This window comes from Lissotriton helveticus, chromosome 4_1 (assembly GCF_964261635.1).
Source record: "Lissotriton helveticus chromosome 4_1, aLisHel1.1, whole genome shotgun sequence".
In the NCBI taxonomy this organism is placed as follows: Eukaryota; Metazoa; Chordata; class Amphibia; order Caudata; family Salamandridae; genus Lissotriton; species Lissotriton helveticus.
The window spans coordinates 1,139,996,679-1,140,019,652 of NC_136063.1; the positions used below are offsets into that span (position 1 = coordinate 1,139,996,679).

A 22,974-nucleotide genomic window follows, 5' to 3' on the forward strand; every position below is an offset into this window, starting at 1 on the left:
CATAAGTAAGTATTTTACGCCTAACCAATTTCAAATGCCACCAGCTGCCATTGATCTACCGTTTAAAGTTGAGCGCTGGAGCAGTGATCTATTTTATTCAATTCTAGGTTTATCTGCTGCAGTATTATAACCTTAGCGCTAGCCTACACAATACAAAGATTGCAACCACCAGCATAAGAAGGGTTGGGGGGGAAAAAGATCTACAAACGTGTAAGGAAACACATATTTTTGCAAAACCAGACTCACTGCATGAAAGGCTGCACTCTTCTTGATTCCAGCAGTTGCTCCCGATTTTAGAGTGTTCTTGATACAGTTCTGAAAAAAATCAGAAACAAGAGGTTTAATAAATATTGAGTTTCTGCAGCTCATAAATAAGAAAAGCGGTGGCTTAACACAAAATGACAGGGCCCCCCTGTAGACTGTAACGAGGGACCCTCAAGTCTCATTTATCTTAGGGAAATTCATTAGCATTTGCCTGAAAAGGGCACCCCTTGAAGGGTTGGGGGCTCTTTAGGTATTGGCGGTGGTTGAAGGGACCTGAGTTACCCCCTTAACAGAACCTATTTTGAGTCACAGTCCATCTGCCAAGAGGAGAAATTACAGAACAGGTTAAATACCTGCTAGCAGACATTGTGCTAAATGACAAGGCAGCCCTGAAGATGGGATTAAGGGATCCTTGAAGGAAACTTATCATTGAACCACTTGATTTTACATGGATACCATACTAAGGGTTTGATTTAGAGTTTGACAGATGTAGCGGAGTACTCCGGCCGCCAAAGTGATGGTCTGCCCACTCTTCTTAGAGTCGGGTGGACGCTCATGTTCCCGATGGCAATTCCCTGCTGGCTTCTCATCAGAAATCCTACATCAATGGCCCGACGGAGTTGTGCCCATTGGTGTAGGTACATGAAACAACCCACCCCACGCAGAGCGGACGTTCAAATGCACTTCTAGATCACTAGAGAAGCCGTGATAGGCCTGCAAACAAAATATAGAAAAATGGCCCTCACTTCCTGAGAGAAAACTCTCACTGTGTCCAGGTCATTTGTTTTTTGTTCTTCAAAAACAAACTCCCATCAAATAATAAACGACCCTGACACCTACCTGACCATGACAAACAACCAGTTTGGGAGTTTGGTTTCGGAAAACAATTCAGTTTGTTGAGTGACTGCCTGAAACATGGTGGCCACTCACTAAACTTTCAGTGCCCTCAATGGAGACAATATCATGAGGTTCCACTGAGGGTACAGATCTCAAAATATGACAGGTGGTAGTCCAGGCAGGGAGGCAGAGGAAAGACCTCCGTCACCTTAATGGACGGCAGGCTGCCCGCAAAGTCTAAATCACTGCCTAAGAAGTAGCCTTGTTAGAAAAGCCTCTTTTTTGAGCATGACTATGGAAACAGCCTCTTTCACCCTAATGAGTTCACCAGGAAACACTGCTAGTAAATAGTTGCCAAATGGATTTAGCAGTTTGGTAAGGCTAAAACGCCCCAGGCATTATTTAAGAGCAGGTACTGACATAACATCTGTTAAAAATTGCTGCCGTCCCATCTGAAACAACAGGAAGGAACCTCTACCATGCATAGCCTCTCCATACCCGCCAAGGGGATCCCCTTTGGTGTTAAGAGGGCTCTCCTCTTGTTGTTTTTGAATGGTTAGATGTTTGGGAAAGTGAGCGAACCCTGTATCACTTCTCACTCCCTCCTTCTTGGAATATAGTGATGTGATGCACAACTCTGATTTCCCCTGCCTCATACAGAGTGCAGATAAAGACAGTGTTTACTAGCACGGTGTGATTCTTGCTTATCCACCTTAAACGTCTGCTCTGGCACCATCTGAAAAAGCATCAGAGAAGCACCCAACTAAATGCTACCACATTGCTAGACCTTCTATTGAAACCATGGAAGCCACACATACAAAAAAACTGTACATGCCACCCACACACTGGGATTGAGGGACATGATTTAAGTGAAGCAATTTATTACTTAAATAGCAGTTTACATGTACTTCAGAAATATATTTCTTCTGTCCACAATCAGCCTGCTGTTGCACCCATTTTGTTCCGAAAATATCAGCTTTTTACTATAAGTAAAACAAATTATATTCCATCAAACAATTGCCATATTTTAAAAATAGCATTTCCATTCCCCAAAACTGCAGCTTTTCACTTTCAATCATCAGTTTGTCATGTTTATCAAACACACTCTAACCAGAGTAAGCCAGATGCACGCTACAGTCACATTTGGGCAGAGCCTGTCTTCCATGTCCATACATCACAACCCCATTACAAGCATGTCCATCATGTGTACGTGGTAGCCGTCAAGTGTTATGGATGCCCAGTAATCATCATGAGGACCGTTTCTTGTCAGAAGCATTATTAGTCTAAGTATGGAATGCTCACCACAGACAGTAGACGTTTCCCAACAAATCAAGGAGGTTAGCTTCACACAAAGATACACACAATATGCAAAGAGGTGCAGCAAATGCCAGGGCTATCAGTATGGCAGATACGGTCACTATATCAGGCAATATTTCCATCACATGCCAAGGACACCATTACTCCATGTATGTCCACCATACAAGATATTATGCCCATAATATGCCAATAGGCGGTAGCCCCCCATTATAGCACAGAAGTGACTATTTACCCGACCGCTGGCCAAGTAGTACATAACCTCTGCTATTTACTCATAGGTCAGCAAACTAGTACATAATTTCTGCTGTTTTGCCGGTCAAAGGCTAAATAGTTGAGATAGTGTACTATTTGAATGGTGGCTGGATAAATAGTGTGAAGGAGGCCTCTGTTTAGCCAGCTATGAAGAAAAAAGGCCATTTAGGCAATGGTAGAGTAGGGGCCATCTCGTAATGGGGATGCAGCATGTACGAAGCATTTGAAAGTAAATGCAAACACAAATATACAATAGTTTATATAAAGGTAAGTGCATGAATTAAGCTAAGTTGTCTATAGATGAAAAGATAGTAGACTAAATTTTGAATACAAATAGTTATGTTATTCTAATATTCAACTAAGAAAGTCCTGTACCCCTGGGTTATCTATTCCACTGGTTTGCCTGTTCCTAATACTTCTGCTCCTGGATAAACTGGTCTAGGACCAAGATGAGGAGGATCAGATGTAAAAAGGCCAACCAGAATTTGGAAGACCAAGGTGACCGGAGAGCAGTGTTCAGGAGGACCAGGACTAAAATGACGAGGCTCAGGAGGCCCCGCACCAGGAGAGCCTGGATCAAGAAGGCCAGGGTCAATGGCTGCAGTACCAGTGGGACTAAGAGGACAGGGAACAGGTGCAAGAGGACCAGTACAACCTAAACCAGGAGAACAAAGACTAAGAAGGCCAGTCCATGAGAGGCCAGATAACCAGGACCTGTGGTACCAGTGCTAGGAGGTTCAGGTTGAGGAGGACCAGGACAAGGTAACCAGGGACAAGCAGACCAGAAAAGTACAGAGCCAGAAGGGCCAGGATTGCCAAAAGGCAAGGATATGAAAACAACCACAATAGGACAAGAAGAACCAGGATGACCAGGAGCAAGGAAACTAAGTCTAGGATGGCTGGTGGATAAGGTCCATGAGAACTAGCTCCAGGAGAAACCAAACTAAAAGGACCAGAACCAAGAGTATCATGGTCATGGGGCACATAATCTCGAGAAGGCAAAGATTTCAAAAAAACAGAATACCGCCACCATGGCCAGGAATGCCAGGGAGGTGAGACTAGGGACACAGACAAATAAAGCTAGGATGAAAAGGTTCTGAGAGGACCAGGCAACAAAGAACTAGGGGGACAAGGAGGATCAGGGCACAGAGGAACAGGATCTCGAATACCAGGACCAGGAGGGCCAGGGTGAGGAGGAAAGGGAGTATCATAGACATCAGACCTGGGATGGCCACACCCTAGAGGTCCACGCCACAGGACTAAGATCAAGATAGCCAGATAGATAATTAATAGGTTGACCAGGCCCAGGATGACCAGAAAAGGAGGAGCATGATCCATTGGTGCACGAGCATGAGGACAAGGAGCGGGAGTATCATGACCTGATCTTGGAAGACTTGGAAAATTAGGAGCAGTTGGATTATGACCAGCTGACCATGAAATGCAAGGAAGATGAGGGAGCTATTACTAAGGAAACTAAAAGGACTGGAGCCAGGAAGACCAGGTTCAGAGCAAGGATGTTTAACAGAATGAGAACCAAAAAGGACCAGGAAGAGGTTCAGAAGTGCCAAATGGGCCATGCCCTTAGGACCAGGGCTAGAGTACCAAGTGGGGCAGAAAGGCCAGGGCCTGGTGGTAGCAGGAACAGGGTGAGAACAGACAGAGCCAGGAAGACCAAAGAGCTGGACCTAAAAGGACAAGATGACCTGGACCAAAATGACCAGGCTCAGAAGGAACCAAACAAAGAGAACCAGGTCAAAGAGGAGCCAGTTTTGTACCAGGCCCCGGCACACCACAATATACAGATTATGACAAGTAAATCACTTGGAGTTCACGACACATGCAATAACAGAATACGTAATTTAATATATTTTCTTGTTCTGACTCCAGCCAACCCGTGTTTCGTCGATCGGGACAAGACACCCGCGACTTCCTCAGGGCTTCCAATATCTGAACGAATATTATATGCCTTCTGGCTGGTTATAATTCTGTCCCAGCCTAAATATGGCTGGGTAGCTTGATAGTATTCGTGCACAATTCAGATCAGGTATGTATCTCCGAGTAGCACGAACTGAATTGGCTCGTGCTCAAAAACGGTCTCAATACCTGGTCCGCCACCTGCGTGCTGGTATTAGCAGCGTGCAGTCCCGTCGTTTCACCTCTGCACCTCGGTATACGCAATTTGCGAGTATCAAAAGGTACTCACAAATTGCGCTTGCATTTTCAAAGGTGGCAAAAGAACGCCCTGTTGGACCCCTGAAATTGTGATGTGTACCCATGTTGTGCACACACATGCCCCAAGGGCATGTATATGTGCAACATGAAACTTTGAAAAATGCACTTTAGTGCATTTTTCAAAGTTTTTGCAAATTACCGACCATACTAATTGCTCGGTAATTTGCGGCCCGAAATAGCGAAATCGCTATCTAAAAGTGGTCCTTGCATTGCATTTAAGGAATCGCAAATTGCGATTCTATAAATGCAATTGCAATTTAGGAAATCGCAAAAAATTGCGATTACCTAAATTGAGCATCCCCAACACTTTGATGCATCGCAAAAGGCCATTTTGCAATCGCAAACAGCTGATTTTTTCAAATGGCACCGTTTGCACTCGCAAAAACCTTTTATGCATGTGCTCCTTAGTCACTTCTGACTTTATAGAACACTCTCTTGGCCAGGATGGTGATACATATATTCCTCACAATCATATTCAAAATGATATAGAATCTCTCCTCCAACAAGTGTAGAAGTTGAGTTTGTAGCAGAATTTTTTTTACTCTGGTAGCGTGACTTTAGTGCTTAATCAAAGTATTGCCGAGGGGGTGGACGTGCGCTTTATCATAAAATTACTCAAATCACTGTCTTTGGAATTGAAACATTTGTAGACTTGAATGTGAGGGCTGAGGAGTGGAAAACACATTCAGACCGCGATTAAGAATGCACTAGAGTGAAGGTGATATTTATTGTACTTGATAAAATCCTACTAACCGGGATTTGGAATTTATTGTCTCTGGTAAATGGCACCCTTTCAGAGTTTTGAGGAATAACATGCATGTAATAACCAGGTGCAGTAAACTGTGTGGAATTCCGAACCCCGCACAAGCAGAGGTATTTCCAGGGGGCGGACTCCAGCCCACCCATAATCAGGGCCGTAGAGGACGAGCGTGTGGTGTGGCCACTACTGTGGTGGCTACTGTGATGTTGTGGACTGCTGATAACAGACTCCCATTCACTTGATCATGTGCTGGAGTAACATGTTACTAAAGATGCTTTCGACATAGCAGGCTTAAGTTAACTCAGAGGGACCTAATTTTGGAAAGACATATCTGTTATGGATTTAGATGAAGCCTGAAAAACCTCAGGATGTCTGTGGTAGAATAAGATATTGCACCCATCGACTGCACTAAGAACTTGACAACGCTGTCTGGCTTGGGTTCTCATTTAGCACAAGAAAAGAGTTGTTTAACCCTTCAAGTATCTTATTGCATCTTCTTTTTGCTTCTGCAGCAAATACTTCCCTGATAGAGTGCATCCATCAATCACTATGTGCATTTACTTGATTGACATAGCATTTATAATAGAAATGCTGTAAATGGAGAAGGAAGTATGAGATAGTGGTCAGGACAAGAAGGATGGTGGTGCACAGCAACAAACACCTTTGGATAGCTATAGATTGTGGGCAGTGGGGCACTATAATCGTGAGAATAACGTTTGTGTTTCATTCTGTGCAGCATTATTGGTATAAACCGAAAAGGCAGTGGCCAATGTGGGGTCAGGAGCGTGCTAAATTTGATTCCAGGCCTACTGCGATACATTTGTATTGCCGTCAGTCTCATTTCTAGACTGAACAAGTTAGGAAGTGTCATACGGTGGAGTTGGGGAGAGATTTCCTATCGGGTGCACATTGGTTTCTTTATCTTGCTTCAAACACATTGAGCCTGATTGACAAAAGCAGATGTAAAGTACAATGTGCATAATTAACACCCACACTTGTCATAGTGTGCAACTGTTTTGGGTATTCACAGCCATTTCCTTTAGACTCATGCGTACATTATGTGTCATACTCTACATACATCCCCGAATTGTACTAAAGAAGATAGGCTGTGTGAGTGCCATTCACATCCACAAGACTTCTATTGCAAACTGTTTCCCAATGAGAATTAACCCTCCTTCCAGGGTTTGCTTACCGATTAAATTATAAAATGAAACCTCTAACATATTAAATGTGATCCATTTCCCTCTTAGTGACAGAGCAACATTCACCAATATGTGCATTGAACATGTTAAGCAATAATATATAATTTTCTCTGACTTAAATGTTTTACTAGAGGGCTTTAACTTCCATAGGGGTGACTCCAATGACACAGCTTACAATTACATGTACCTATTTCCTACTTAATGATTTTATTTACCAGTGATGTAAACTTACATCAAAGGCTTCGCCTATGATTTAATCATCCGATAATATTTTGACTGTTAAAATCCCACTCACTGTCGTTTCACTATACTATTTCCAGATTCTGTGATCTATGGGATTCACTCTTAGCAAAGTCTTTGGCCAGCCATAGAAGGAGATAATCTTGTAGTGGGAGACTGAAATGTGGACACCAACTGCATAGAATTGTAGGTCGTAAATAAACTATCTTGCCACGGACAATGCGATTCTCACCACTAGCCAATTAAATGAGTGGATGAACGATCCTCTTGAAAATCTAGTGCTTCTAAAAAGTAAACCATACGAATAATCTGCTGTACGGTTCCCTAAAGAACTGTATTATTATGTATTCATTTCTTCACTTATGTACACATTTATTTATTTATCACAGTATTTGTAGAAGGTTGCAAGTCTTCTTTGGATGACTTCAGAGAGCTAAAAAGAATCAAATGGTAAATTCAAATGAAGAAATAAAATCTCTGTTACTGCTGCAGGAAATATGGAGACACTTGTCCTCTTTGTTCCACCTACTTAACCTCAGGGATACTAGGGGACTTCATAAAAATGCATGTTTAATGGTAAAATGGCTACCATAAAATCGATTCTGCTGATATTGGCCAAGACAGCTCTTTGATGTTGTTAACTTGGCCAACAATCATGTCCCTTCTTTCACAGTTATAAATCCAGTCACCAAATGTTAAGAACTGGTCCATTTCTTTAATGAGAAAGCACATTTATTGAGCTTTCTTTGCCGCAATTTGCTAGATCTGTTGAAAAACCCGGTATAAACAGGAAATTCAATGATACGGGCTGCAATTCAAAGAGATTTCCCCTACTCACTTGATAATAACAGTAGCTAAGACCGAACCTCCAAAACAATTTACATACCCAATTCCACCAAATATCGCTAAACATCAGAGTTATAAAGCTTTTCATCTACAGGTCTAATCTTGGAAATGTATATCTTGCACCAGGTTTCTTCCTGGATTGCTGATGAAAGATATCTTAATAATGTGGGACCTGTCACAGCGCATCATTTCCTCACAAAAGTCATGCAAATTTAAATAGATTCACAGCTTATACATATCTTTAACTAGCTTGTATGACAAAAAAATATTGTGACACAAGAATATTGTGTCAAAACTACCATCAACAAAAATATTGAGTTTATATACTTTGGACGTCAACTACCAAAATATTGTGTCAAAAATATACTGAAACAGAATATTGGCAAAAAAGGCAATACATATATATAGTATTTTATGTAATATATTTAAAATGGTAAACTGCAAAATAATAATGTAATTATATATACATTGAAAAGTGGAAAAACAATATTAAACAATAAAAAACGTTAAGCATATTAAGAATAATTTCAACATTTTAATTAATAAACATGTGTATAACGAAAACGTATATCAAACTTACCTAAAAAATTGAAAACCAACATCACATAAATACCAATTTTGTATTATTTATGAAAAAATAGTATCAATCCAAAATGAACAACACTAGAGAAAATGTTGGACTTGCAGGAGTCAGATTTGCTATTCCAACTCCAATGTAAGCAAAAGCAGGGAAAGTGTTGGACTCGGGAGGGGGGTGGTAGATTTACTATTCTTGCTTCAACACAAGCAAAAGGAGGGCCATGTTGGACTATAAACTCCAATCTAAGCATCATTAGGGACAGTGTTGGACTGTGAAGAGGTTAGGTTTACTATTCCCACTACACCCTAAGAAAACCGAGGGAAGGGGTTGGACTTTAGAGGGATAGATTCACTATTTTCACACGAATCTTAACAACAGTAGCAAAAGTGTTAAACTTTGGAGAGGATAGATTTACTATTCCCTCTCCAATCTTAGCTACAGTTGGGGAAATTTTGTACTTTAGAGGGGTTAGAAATAGTTACAATTTCTAAACTTTTAGGGAAAAAATTAGGGAAACAGCAGAATATTCAAAATTATTCCAATTTTATTTTATTTAAGATAAATAAATTAAATGTAATAGAAAAATCCCATTTGATATTACAAAAATTAATTTTAAACATACACACAAAATTAAAAATATTTCACATGAATACCCTTCCTTCACTACTACCACAAACACCAACAAATAAATAAAATATAAATAGGAGAAGGAGAGAATGTATGTGTCCCCCTGAGGCAGCTGAGACACAGGAAGAGGATGAAACTGAAGAAATCCTGAAAAAGACCTTGTATTTATGAAAGGAAATAAGTGTTTGCTTCAAAATGGTATGCAGTGTGACTACAACCCAGTCCAGACATTTTTTTAAGAATGTTATGCTCAGAGATTACATTAGCTGCGACAGTACAAGCATGATTCACCTTCATAAGCCAAGAAAACACCTTTGTTGTGTTACGTTATACCATGTTATGCTAAGCTTTGATGTTGCTTGACAAGTCCCTTATACATTTCTGAAGCCACCTACAAATTTTTAGAGATTAGAAGAGGTGAAATGGAGACTTTGGTTGCCCACAGGCTTATCATCAAACACACTGAGTTATGTTGCAGGAATTTCCCAAAAGGAAGGACCTCTTCTGTTTTGACCTTTAGTGATGATGAACAGCCAAATTCAGTTCTGTTTTTTGTTATTGTAAGCAGAAGAGGGAGGAAGCAGCTCTAAAATCACTTGGTCCGGAGAGCATAGAGTGACAATGCAGAGGGGTTTGGCCAACCTCTTCATAAACCAGCTACACAAAACTGGGGACCTAGTCCTACAAAAACAGAGGGATACCTGGGAAAGTTTGGGGCCTTGTTTGGAGGTACCTGAAGAAGGAGGCTGGAATAATAGTCAAAACTTATACCTGAGGCTGAAATGTAATGCACAGACACAGCAGCTTTCAGTTATTATTAAGGTGTCCCTTTAACCTCCTTATATAAAAGTACCACAAATGCCAGGGTTTTCTTTTATAAAGGAGCAGTCAAATTTAACTAAGTCGTAGAGCGCATTTCTGTCTTATATGACTCATCTCACTGAAGTTGGGGAGGAAATGGTGCTGTTGAACACATTAGGGTTTTGGAGAATGTAGGCTGTTTCTGGTGGCAAGCTAAGTGTGGCTGAAGGGCAGATCCGAACACGTGGCTATAAACCACCTAGTAGGTGTGGTTGAGTTAGAGTAACCCTATCTCATTCAGGGGCATCTACCGCAACAAAAAGCCTAAGATATTTGTATTTTGATATCCTGTGACCTAGCAGACCAAAGATGGATTGGCCTCTAGCTCCAAGCATATCTGGAGAGTTCAAGGTACAGAATGATTGCAGAGCTGTCCTGGAAACAGGTCAAGAAAGTGTGATCATTGATCTGTAAAGAACATGTCCCCATACAAACATGTTATCCAGAAATATTAATTTCACAATTAAATATTTTGTTTCCTAATCAGTTAAAAGTAACATCTACCTTTGGACTGATTGGTGTATTAAATAGTTGAAGAACATTAACCGTTGTCGTTTCCCACCTTACACAGTGGTAAATGTTTGCTTTTAAGGAAACTTTAAAGGCATGTGCTGCCGCCATGAAGGAACTGGAGCAAGATCACAGAGGAACACCTCAACACCACCCTCCGCCTAGACCCCCCCAGCGCCAAGACCGATGCCAACTACACAGCCAAAGAACTCCACCGCTGGATCTCCAGCTGCGCTGACAAGCTCACACCACTCCGCCACCCCGCAAAACAATGCCCATTGAAGGCCGCCTGTTTCACCATCGAACTCCAAGAAGCCAGACGCTCATACAGATGCCTCGAGAAAACCTGGCGGAACCGTAAAACTAAGGAAGACCTGAACAACCACAAGAACGCCCAGAAGGAATACCACAGGCAAATAAGGGACACCAAGCGGACCTTCATCAAGTACAAGATCAACACCAACTCAACCAACGCCAAAGAACTTTTCAACGTCATACAGCACTTCACCAAACCCCCCAGCGAAGACACGGACGTCACACCATCCCAAGAACTCTGCAACAAGCTCAGCTCTTACTATCATCAGAAAATCAAGGCCCTCTATGACAACTTCAGCGAACCGACACGAACACTACCCCCGTCCCCACCACCGACAACCAGCCGGCCATCACCACCTGGAATCCCGCTACGGTGGACACGTCACCGCCGCCATGAACAGCACCCACTCTGGATCCCCACGGACCCCTGCCCTCCACACATCTACTAATAAGTTGTGGAACTCGCACAGCTGATGGGTAAATATGACAAAGGTGTGCAGGTGATGATCTGTAGTGTGCTCTGAGAAGGTCGTTGCCTGGCCTGACAGCGACAATTCAATAGGAACTAATGCAATGCCTCCCCCTGGCTAGGGAGAAGCTTCTCGAAGCACAACGTAGATAGACGCAACGGTCTTATTCCATAAACAAATATAATCCAAATGTCATGGTGAGATTCAAAGTTTCACGTTTTAATTAAACGTATCCGCAATTCAAAATGCGTTTTTTCATAAGCATTGGGTGCTTCATGCTTAGATGCAAGATAGAATACACAGCTATACTAATTCCCGATGCATTTCGGGCTCCGCCCTTCTTCAGGGGTTCACTGTGAGGGGTAACGAAACACGGGCTCCGAAGTGGTTAACAGTGGGAACTCTTCGGAGCCCGTGTTTCGTTACCCCTCACAGTGATCCCCTGAAGAAGGGCGGAGCCCGAAATGCATCGGGAATTAGTATAGCTGTGTATTCTATCTTGCATCTAAGCATGAAGCACCCAATGCTTATGAAAAAACGCATTTTGAATTGCGGATACGTTTAATTAAAACGTGAAACTTTGAATCTCACCATGACATTTGGATTATATTTGTTTATGGAATAAGACCGTTGCGTCTATCTACGTTGTGCTTCGAGAAGCTTCTCCCTACCCAGGGGGAGGCATTGCATTAGCTCCACACATCTACCACAGGGCCTCCGTCACCATCGCATCTGAACTGGGACGGACCATCGATGACTCCTTCAAGTCCGGAATCTTCACAGACAACTGGAAGCAGGCAGACGTCAAGCCCCTCCTCAAAAAGCCCACGGCCGACCCGACGGATTTGAAAAACTACTGGCCCATCTCCCTGCTCCCCTTCATTGCCAAAGTCACTGAAAGAGTAGTAAACTCTCAGCTGACCACCTTCACCAAAGAGAACTCCATCCTAGACTCCTCCCAGTCCGGATTCCGCAGCAACCACAGCACCGAGACTGCCCTACTCGCCGCCACTGATGACATTCGAATGCTACTGGACCAGGGAAACACCATGGCCCCCATCCTACTAGACCTCTCTGCAGCCTTCAACACCATCTCACACCACACGCTTGCAGCCAGACTTCACAACGCGGGGATACGAGGAACCGCCCTCAACTGGATCTAATCCTTCCTCTCCGGCAGAACCCAGAGGATCAGACTCCCTCCCTTTCTCTCCAAACCTACAGAGGTCAACTGCGGAGTACCCCAAGGATTGTCGCTCAGCCCCATGCTCTTCAACATTTACATGGCCCCCCTCACTGCCACCGTCAGACAGCATGGGCTCAGCATAGTCTCATACGCCGACGACACCCAGCTCATCCTCTCCCTCATGAAAAACCCTGAAGACACCAGACTCGGCTTCCAGGAAGGAATGAAGGATGTCGCGTGCTTGATGAAAGACAGCTGCCTGAAACTCAACTCAGATAAGAACAAGGTCCTCATCCTAGGACCCTCCAACTCGGCCTGGGACAACACCTGGTGGCCCTCTGCCCTCGGGAGTCCACTCGCCCCTACAGACCAAGCAAGGAACCTCTGCATCATCCTGGACTCCTCCCTCACCATGACCCACCAGATCAACTCCGTCGCCTCCATCAGCTTCAACTGCTTTCGCATCCTCCGAAAGCCCTTCAAATGCATACCCCCCGAATGCAGAAAGACCGTCACCCATGCACTCATAACCAGTAGACTGGAGTACGGCAACACCCTCTACGCCGTAATCAACAGAACTCTGCTACACAAGCTTCAAACCATCCAGGACGCCACAGCAAGACTCGTCCTAGGGACACCATGACACGAACACATGACCCAACACCTACGAGACCTCCACTGGCTTTCCGTCGAGAAGAGAGTGACCTTCAAACTTCTCACCCATGCCTACAAATCCCTCCACAACATCAAACCCAAATACCTCAACGATAGAGTCTCCTTCCACAATCCCAAAAGGAACCTCCGCTCTGCCGACCTCATCCTGGCAGGGACCCCCGCATCCGCAGAAACAGAGCAGGCGGACAAGCCTTCTCCTACATCGCAGCCAAAACCTCGAACGGGCTCCCAGCAAACATCAGACGCTCCCCGAACTTGCACACCTTCAGGAAGAACCTCAAGACCTGGCTCTTCAACTGAACCGGAGCTGCGCCCTCACCCCCACCCCCCAGCACCTTGGGACTCACAGATGAGTAGCACGCTTTATAAGCCCCTGATTGATTGATTGAATTAACCCCACCGCTGCTGCCGACGTTCAGCGGACTTCGCGCGCACTACCTCGGTAGTACTGCACACGTCCGTTGAACGTCGTGGCCCCGCCCGCGCAATAGAACGTTCCGCACTAGCGCGGAACGTTCAGCGCAGGCAAGGGGTTAAAGTAGAATTTGTTCACCTATCTAATGTAAACAACAGAACATATCAACAGCATACACAAAGCAACATAGGAACACATTTAAAACATATTAGGGCACCACTGACAATACAACACAACATTACAACAATGCAGCACAAAAAAAACACATCAACACGAGAACAAAATGCCACAAACCAAATATACACAAATGTTTTTGTCATACCTTATAGTCTCCTTTCATAGTAATCGACGTAAAAAGTGTTTCCCCTGCTTTAACTTATCACCAAGACATGAATGAACGCGAGTCAAAGGCCCTCGTAATGTGAGTCAGTGTTTTCTGATCACATGTGCAAACTCCTGTTTGAACAGGGGTCAGAATTCGGAGTTGGGTATACTTAACGCACCCAGTAATCACCGGTAGCTTTCGATACCGCTCCCAACGTTACATTATGATATGTCAAGCCTGTCAAAATTTAACAGGGGAAAACCGTAGGGTATTTACCATAGCATGCGTTTTGGGGGGCGTCAAGCACTAAAATACACATGTTATTTGCCAAACAAATGAATATTCGCTGTTTATTGCACCCGATAAACAAGGCACACAGGTGTATCATTCTTTATGAGCTGTGATACATAGCACCTCGATTCCCACGAACTCGGAATTAGGGCCAAAGTGTTAAGTTCCGGGTCCCAGTGCTCACTTTATGTCATGTAGTCCAGGCCTCTGGTCAGTAACTGAGAGCCATCTTTTCGTTGCAAATTACGCGCATTAAAATGTGCAGGCCTAAATACTGCTACAGAGTCGGGCGGATTGCTGAACATCTCTCTGTGAGAAAAAAAAACCTGAGGGGCTTTATTGAATATTTTGATCCGCACGAAAGGCTGATAAAAGCCGCAGCCCTGTTTCTTGTCTTCAAACATTTACTAGCCAATGAAACTGTGATGGAGGCAACCTGGCTCTCGCCCCTGCTGGGCGCATAGTAACCGAGGCATATTTTCGGGAAGAAGATGCAATCGAGAGGAGGTGTCACGGATATCTATTTTCTCTGGGTGTAATTTCCTAGAGTGTTAATTAGTTTTCAGAATCTGTTTGCCTCATTTGAGCTAACAATAGCAGCTGGAGTGAGCAAGGATGGGGGTGGGGGGAGAAGCGGATTTAACTCCATGAGACACCATGCGGATCACGCTCTGCTTAACCAAAATATTAACACCGCCATCTTCTATTTAGCCTACATATGAAACTATCCGGGCATGAAAGCACACGCTGATACATTTTTATTTCGTTTGTTTTTTTAATACTGTCAAGTTCTTCCTTTTCCTCTTATGCCTCGCGCCTTCTGCGGGCGAAAGCAAAATTAACACCCTTTCAGTTTTAAATAGAAAATGACTCCTTGTTATCACATAATAATTACTTGTTGTTGCTGAGTAATGTAGTGTTAGATTATGTTATGTTAGGTTAGGTTATGTTACGCTATGTTATAATGTTGTGTTATGCTAACTCTGTTTTTTATGGCACAAGGCTTCCAAATACTTCGTGGTATGCATCTGTATGTGGGACTGGGTATGCCCAGAGCGAATAGTATGTGGGCCAGCCGCGGCCCATGCAGATAAGAGTGGTGGGCAGCTGCGGCCCGTGGAGGGAGTTCGGTGGGGCATGGAGGTGGTGCGGAGGAGGGGCAGGGTGGGGGGTGGTAAACAACGGAATATGGATAATTGCAGGGGAGTAAACAATTTAATAAATAAAACGAATTTCGTAGCTCACCCTGCATTCGACAGACGACGGTGAGGGAAACATTAATTATTTAATTCTTTTTTCCTAGTCATCGTCCATCGAAATCCCACCCACCCGGTCCCACCGCTCTAACCTGCATGGGCCACGGCTGATGTGGGGATGTCTGTGAGCAGTGCACGCCCCATAGAGTGAGAGTGGTGCGGTGTTGGCTGTTGGTGTTTCACACCTCTCTTGGGATTTGTATAGCACCGCAATTAGACTGCCTTGGCGCATCACTTCTAACACAAGCCCCTGTAGCGCGGGGAGAGGGGTATCCCTTCAGAGGGCCCCCATACAAGCAAAAGTAAATGAATATGTGTGAGGTATGGGAGACTCAGGAGCCCTCATTACATTCTGCAGAGGGGACTTCATTATATATTATACCACTGGGGCAGACTAATGTTTGGTGTGGGGGAGCAGCGTATACTTTAACCTTTCCCTCGCCCAAGTCAGTGTGCTTAGAGTGGTGGTAAAGGGAGGTTTTGCCCCACATTGGTGTTTCATAGGGCAGAGACAGGTCTTGCAACGCTCCAACCTAACCCGAGTGAGTCAGATTTGTCATGGATTTTCCTTGCAGGGTGCGCTGCAGGGGTGTGTGGATTTTACAGCTTTCCACCTAAAGTGCTTGAGTGATGGCTGATTGATTTTGCAAGGGCTGATCTATGGGAGACATGAAACAGATGACTTGATGAATTTAAACATACAGACATGCAGACAGGGAGATATTTGGACAGACAGACATGTTCTTGACCAGGGAGAGATCAGCAAGACACTGCATAACTCTGCTGTTTAAAGTCAATGGAAGCTCGCTCTTTTCTCTGCCTCTTGTGTGGGCAGGAGCGTTGCTTGAGGGGGTGGGGAGGATGTTTGTGGGGTTACACCCCCCTAAATAAATGTATTTTGTGATAAATAGTTGGGGGCAGGTGCTTTTAGTCGGGTATAGTGAGGTATCTGTCGTATTTCACAAGGAATTTTTACAGACAAAAACACACATGCACACACACACTCTCCCTCTCTCTGTTTGGAAAGACTTCAAAATGTTGCTTATTTCACAAAATATTGTGTTTTATTTACATAGTAATCCTTCCAATCTACATTTCTCTCTCTTTCCGCTACCCCCTATGCCCCTCTCGTGCAGCCTGCTTGTCCTATAATGTATTTTAACTTAAGGCGCCAGCATGACTGTTGGAAAATCTGAATCTTACTGACCAAGCTACGCCCCGGGTGACGGGTAGCTCGACTATCTGATACTTGGTCAGGAGATCAGTAACTGATGAAGCAATTGTTCTGCCAAATGTGTGGGATAGCTCTGAACTCTGTAGTAGCAATGAGGGATGAAGGCTATAGCGAGTGAAATTTGCATTTTTTCACCACAAGACTTACACAGACACAGTGTATGCATTGTTGTTGTTTCCTATAGGCCTTTCTTTTTTCATTGGTCCTGCTGCTTTCTCTGCATACGTGTTTTTTTCAATTTTTACTAATCTTCCATTTTGTTGGTTTGGAAGAGCACTAGGTGGTGAGGGATTTTTTAGATTTTTAGGACAGTGTGCCACTTGGATGTATTTGCTGGTTTCCAGGGTCTGCCTCATTTTTAGGTCGAGCGACCTATCTCAATGCGCATGCGCATTGAGCGGGAGCGAGATATATAGGGGCTTATCGAGAGTTTACCTAACTGGCGATTCCACTGGCGATTTGATGCTGTGCCCGTGCGCTTTTAGGTCAACCGCAAGCGCATTGACCTAAAATGCGCGTGCACATCATCAAATCGCCAGTCAATCACCAGCAGCACTCCTCCCACACCTTTGAAGTGAAGCTTAGCTTCACTTCAAAGGACCCTGCTGCTTCACACCCTCATGCCGCTCTCCCCGCTCCGCCCCCTCCCCTGCCCGCCGTGTCGCATTTCTCCTCCCCCCTCCCCACAGCAATGCCCTCCGCCGGCCGTACTTTCACTTTGACGGCCACAGGCCGTCTCTCGTGTTTCTCCTCCCCCCTCCTCTTTCTCTAGACTCTCTCTCATCCTCACATTTCCTCTTACTGTCCCTCACGCACTCTTTCTTTGTCACCCCTCAATCTCTCGACGTCTGTGTGTTCCCCTCTCCTCTTCCCGCATCTTTGCTCTCAACTCTCTTTCGCACACACACCACAATTATCTTTCTTTTTCCTGTGACCCTCGCTTCCTCTCCTGGGTCCTTTCTGTGCCTCTCCGTCTATTACTCTTTGTCTCTTCCGTTGTCACCCACACTGTCTCTTCACCTCTCTCTCCCACACCGCTCTCATTGATCTACTCACTCTCGTCTCTATTGCTCTCCCACCCTAAACAGTCCCCTTCCACTCACTCCCTTGCTTTCCTGCCCTCACCGCCGCCTTACCTCTCGATGTTGCGTGTTCGAGATAGACTAGAGGAACATTAAAATAATTCTATAATAATTTGTAAAAATAAAAAATAACTATAAAAGTGCCTCTCCGTCTATTACTCTTTGTCCCTTCCGTTGTCACCCACGTTGTCTCTTCACCTCTCTCTCCCACACCGCTCTCATTGATCTACTCACTCTCGTCTCTATTGCTCTCCCACCCTAAACAGTCCCCTTCCACTCACTCCCTCGCTTTCCTGCCCTCACCGCCGCCTTAGTTCTCGATGTTGCGTGTTCGAGATAGACTAGAGGAACATTAAAATAATTCTATAATAATTTGTAAAAATAAAAAATAACTATAAAAGTGAAACGCGAACGAACTCAAAAGTAAAAATAAACAAGCATTGGCATAGCCAATAGGTCTCGCTTTTGGGACCTTATAAGTATTTAATTATCCAGCACGATATCCTTGGTGCAACAACCCTAACTGTTGCATGGCTAAACACTTATAAGGTCACAAAGGCGAGACCTATTGGCTATGCCAATGCTTGTTTTCATTACAGTAGGTGAGCCCCAGGCACCAACATCTTTTTCTTGTTATAGGGTGCCACCTGTACACCTGTTGTTTTTTGTCTTCACAGGTGTGTCCTGCTCAGACTTGCCATTCTGTCAAGACATTTTGCTGCCAGAGTCGGTCGTCTTGTTTCATAACGTGGTGCAGCGCGGGCTGTGAAATGTAATTGGGCAGAGTGAACAGAGGACACCGGCCTCATACTGCAAGTGAGGGGCAGTTTTTGTTGTCTGTGAAAGGATAGAGGTAGCTCCTATATCTGAACTGAGCAAGGGGCTCATGAAGGGAGCTCCTGCTGTTCCTTGTCAGAGAACATTTGCCAATTGCTCTTGTCTCTTGACAGGTGAGTATTTATTCGCTGTCTTGGTCTGCTACCAGAACTCTGAGCAGGAGGAGTTGTGGGGATGTAGAGGTCTTTGTAGCTCCATGTTACTCACCATCATACTTACCTGAATGAATAGAAAAGCCTTCAGCACTCTCTCACTGATCAACACATTTAAACGCAGAATCCAGTGTCGTAGATAGGGTTGAGAGCTGGGAGATCTAGGGAAGTTCCAGCTGCTCATTCCCCCGCAGATACGCTTCAAGGAGGATATTGACATAAGAGTTCGAGAAGCAACAATCCCTGGCATTTTCCGATGCCATTGCAGCAGGGTCCAAGCTGTTAGCACTCTCACCCTGACCATTGAATATTGGAATGGCTTCTCCACTGAGTTTGGAGATTGTCTAGGCCAGATCAGGGCTGTGTAATTATTGTGATGCTTTAGTTGCATGAAAGAAGGCACCAGGCACAGAATAATAGCTACTCTCCAGGATTTCTGAAGACAACATGTAACATGTTACCATGCTCAAGTGTCAGGTCCACAAACTCACTTGCATGCAGACATACATGCCTATGTACTTTACATAGTGTTCAGGCTTCTCATCTGTTACCTGTCAATATTCTCTAAACTGTGGGTTCACTGCGCCTGTGCCCTGTACCAGAAGGCGCCTTGTGTCTCGACTGCTCCCTACTATAAACTTAGCTCTACACACTTAGCTGCTTCTCTTGGATATATGTTACCTCTCCTCCTTCCAGCCTTGTTACTTCTGCCGTCATAGCCATCTCTTTTGGAGCAAAATATTTTGAATGAACAACCTTGGCTTGTTTTTTTCACTTTCATAGGAAATGTATTTATTGTCAGCCTTCATAATTTGCATTCTCCTTGAATGATTGAGACTTAAAACCAGTGGCGGCTGCAACGGAACGGAGGTGGTGGGATACATTTTTTTTTTAAAGATAACTTACTTGATTACGAACGCAGCTTCTCCTGCACACTCTTCTCATTCCTGGCTTCCGGCAGCACACAGGCTCCCCATGGCCAATCACGATGCTGCTAGTCACCAGCATGACAGCAGCATTGTGATTGGTCTGAGAGGTCTGGGAGCCTTGGCACTGTTCTTCACCCGGCTGGGCAACACAGCCAGGTGGAGAAATGCTAAGTGTACATGACTGTTTGGCAAGCCGAAGATGGCCGGCCAAACTGTCATGTGCACTTAAGGTGCATACTTATTTTCTCGGCCCTGAGATCCCAGCCCTGCCCCACCTTAGCCCATTCTAAATGTGTTATTATAAATGTATTTTTCCTTTTTCACTACTCTGAGAGCAGTAGGGCGATGTTCCTCCGCCCTAGCGGAGGAGCTGCCGCTGCTCAAAACACTGCTTGGAAGATTTTCACCATTTCTTCTGACAAATTTCTCCTTAACTCGTTTCCATAGGCCCATCACCCTTTAGATGCATGCTTCTCTACATGAGAGAGGCGTTCTCCTTGGCTAAACATGAGAAAGGAGAAGAAGAGAGTGGAGATGGTCACTGAGGGAAAAAGACAGGGAGAGAGAGAGTTGAGGTGTTCACCGTGAGAAAGGCACACACAGAGTGGGGTAATAGAGAGAGGGGAATTAGGCAGTGTTAGGTGAGGTGTAGAAACAGATTGGCAGGTGGAATGAGGGAAAGGAGGCAGAGAACGAGCAAGTCAAAAAGATGAACAGGCAGTAATATAACTACAAGGTTTAGGTACAGAGAGTGATCAGATAGAGTGAAATAGAGTTAGAAAGAGAGATGAAGCATGGAAATAGGGAATTAGAGAGTGAGGGAAAGAGATGAGTAGGAGAGAGAGATAGTTTGGGAGGTAGATGACACAAAGATACATCAGTAAGGAAGCGAGAAAGGTGAGATAAAGAAATGGAGATAAAGGCTGGAAAGTGAGACATGGCTAGAGAAAGAACTGTAGAGATAGTATGGTGAGGCAGAGATGTAGAGAGGGAGTAAGAGAGATAAAGGTAGAGAAAGAGTGACAACCGAGAGAGATTAGCTTGTGAGTTATGAGGTATGGTAGAGTGCAAGGTGGGGCAGAGATATAGAGAGTGAAAGACAGATGTGACACAGAGAAGGCAAGACAAAGAATGAAATGAGGCAAAGAAAGACATGAGATAGACAATAATAGGTGAAACAGAGAGGGTACTACAAAGAAAGATTGATGGCTGGAGAGTGGTAGGTGAGAGGTAGAGAGGGGCAGTAGAGAGAGAGGTGCAAGTAGGGACAGTGATGGGCAGTAGACAGTGTGGTTGAGAGAGCGGATGTCAAAGGAGAGAGGTGATTTAGACAAGCAGACAGCAAAGGCTCCAACCAAGCTCATCAATCGACTACAACGTATCCAAAACGCCTTGGCACCACTGATCCTCGATGTACCACGACACAGCCACATCACCCTCCACCTGAGAAACCTGCACTGGCTCCCCGTCAACAAGAGGATATCCTTCAAGCTCCTCATCCACACACACAAGGCACTCCACAAAACCGGCCCAGCCTACCTCAACAGACGGCTCTCTCCTTTTATACCCCCAACCGCCAGCTACGCTCCGCCGACCTCTCACTCGCCACCGTCCCGCGCATCCGAAGAACAACCACCGGCAGGAGATCCTTCTCCCACCTCACCACCAAGACAAGGAACACCCTCCCACTGAGCCTACGACAGACCCAAGACCTGCTGACCTTCAGGAGGACACTAAAGACCAGGCTGTTCGATCAGTAGCGCTCCCCACTGCGCCTTGAGACCCTCGCGGGTATGTAGTGCGCTTAACAAATGACTGATTGATTGATTGATTGAATAGAGAAAGATGATGTTAAGAAGGTGAGAAAAGGGTACACTGGAGGAGGCAGATGAGATAGAGAGAGGGAGAGGTGAGGTGAGGTAGATTGAGGTGAGATAACTCAAGGAGTTAGAGAAAGAGAGAGGGGAGTGTTAAGCGGGGAATGCCCATGACATTGAAATAAGCTCAAGTGAGTGTAATGAAGAAAATGAGAGCACAGTTATTGGGTATCTCTGTTCCAATGCACACCCCAAGCCCTCCCCACCAAGACACCCGCTCAGCCTGTCCTCCTATGGGCTCTTCGAACTGTTTCCAGGAGATTATTATTCACCACAAGTCTATGAACCCACTGTGCATGCAAAGTTTTAGGTGAGAATTAACATACCACAGAGGTAGTAGGATGTGCTGAGATAGAAATAGACATACAGAAGAGAATGTGACATGAGAGAGAGAAAAGTGGATGAGAGGGGAAGGTGAGGTAGAAATAGAGAGGTAAGAAAGGAAGTACAGAGAGAGGACATCATATAGAGAGAGAGAATGTGAGGTACAGGAAGAGGAGAGTGACAATGCATGAGGTTATATATAGAGAGACATAGAGATGAGAATCTAGGGAGAATGAGGAGTGTGGAACACAGAGAAATAAGAAGAGAAGTAGAGGGAGTGAGAGAACGACTGAGATTATGAGCTAGAGAAAGAGAGACAAAGCAGAATAAAAGCATGAGCCAGAGATATGAGATAGAGAGAGGCACAGGTACAGATGAGGTAGAAAAAGAAAGGGTGATAGAAATATAAATAGAGAGAGAGAAGATGAGGAGAAAGAACCCAGAGAGAGAGAGAGGTATTGTAGAGTTATATCCATCCTCCATACCACCCTCTGTACTTTATTCCCCCTCCTCACCAAATGCTGCACACTCCAGTCACACCATGAGGATGGAGAGCTGGTGTCTTGCTGATAGTGACTCTGTAAAAGCTTTGTATCAGCTCCCTGCCAGCTGCAGAACTGTGCAGATTTGTTGCGGATGGAAGAGATGGTGGTTGGTAACCCATGAGGATGCTCCAACTTAACATTGACCCAAAAAGGTTGTTTATTTTTTTTAGTTTTTCATATATTTTTTTGCTAAATTAGGTATTTATTAAAATATTTAGAATTCTACTCTTATTAGTGTTTAGTATATTTTATGATAATTATTTATGTAATATTAATACTCTAGCATTGTTTTTTATTTTTTGATTACTAGTTTTGACTGTAACAGATTACTTGAAAGCAAATCCCTACTACTTCTTAGAACTCCACATTGGAAAACATTTCCACTATCAAACAAACCTTTTCATCACATACCCCAAGGATATGGAATGCCATTCCTTCCAATTAAGATTGTTTCTCAATTAAGATTGTTATGTTAGAAATATTTATAAAGCACATGTACACCAATCGGTTTCTTGGTGATAAATAACAGGACA

General features: G+C 44.3%; 1 long non-coding RNA gene across 1 annotated transcript in view; it reads right to left on the reverse strand.

Moving 5' to 3' along the window:
* Positions 1-244: 244 nt before the first annotated feature.
* Positions 245-22,974, reverse strand: part of LOC144827453 (uncharacterized) — a 1,218,604-nt gene continuing 1,195,874 nt past the window's right edge. Inside the window, exon 6 of the long non-coding RNA XR_013610193.1 lies at positions 245-315. This is a non-coding gene — a long non-coding RNA (uncharacterized LOC144827453). The remainder of the gene's footprint in view (positions 316-22,974) is intronic.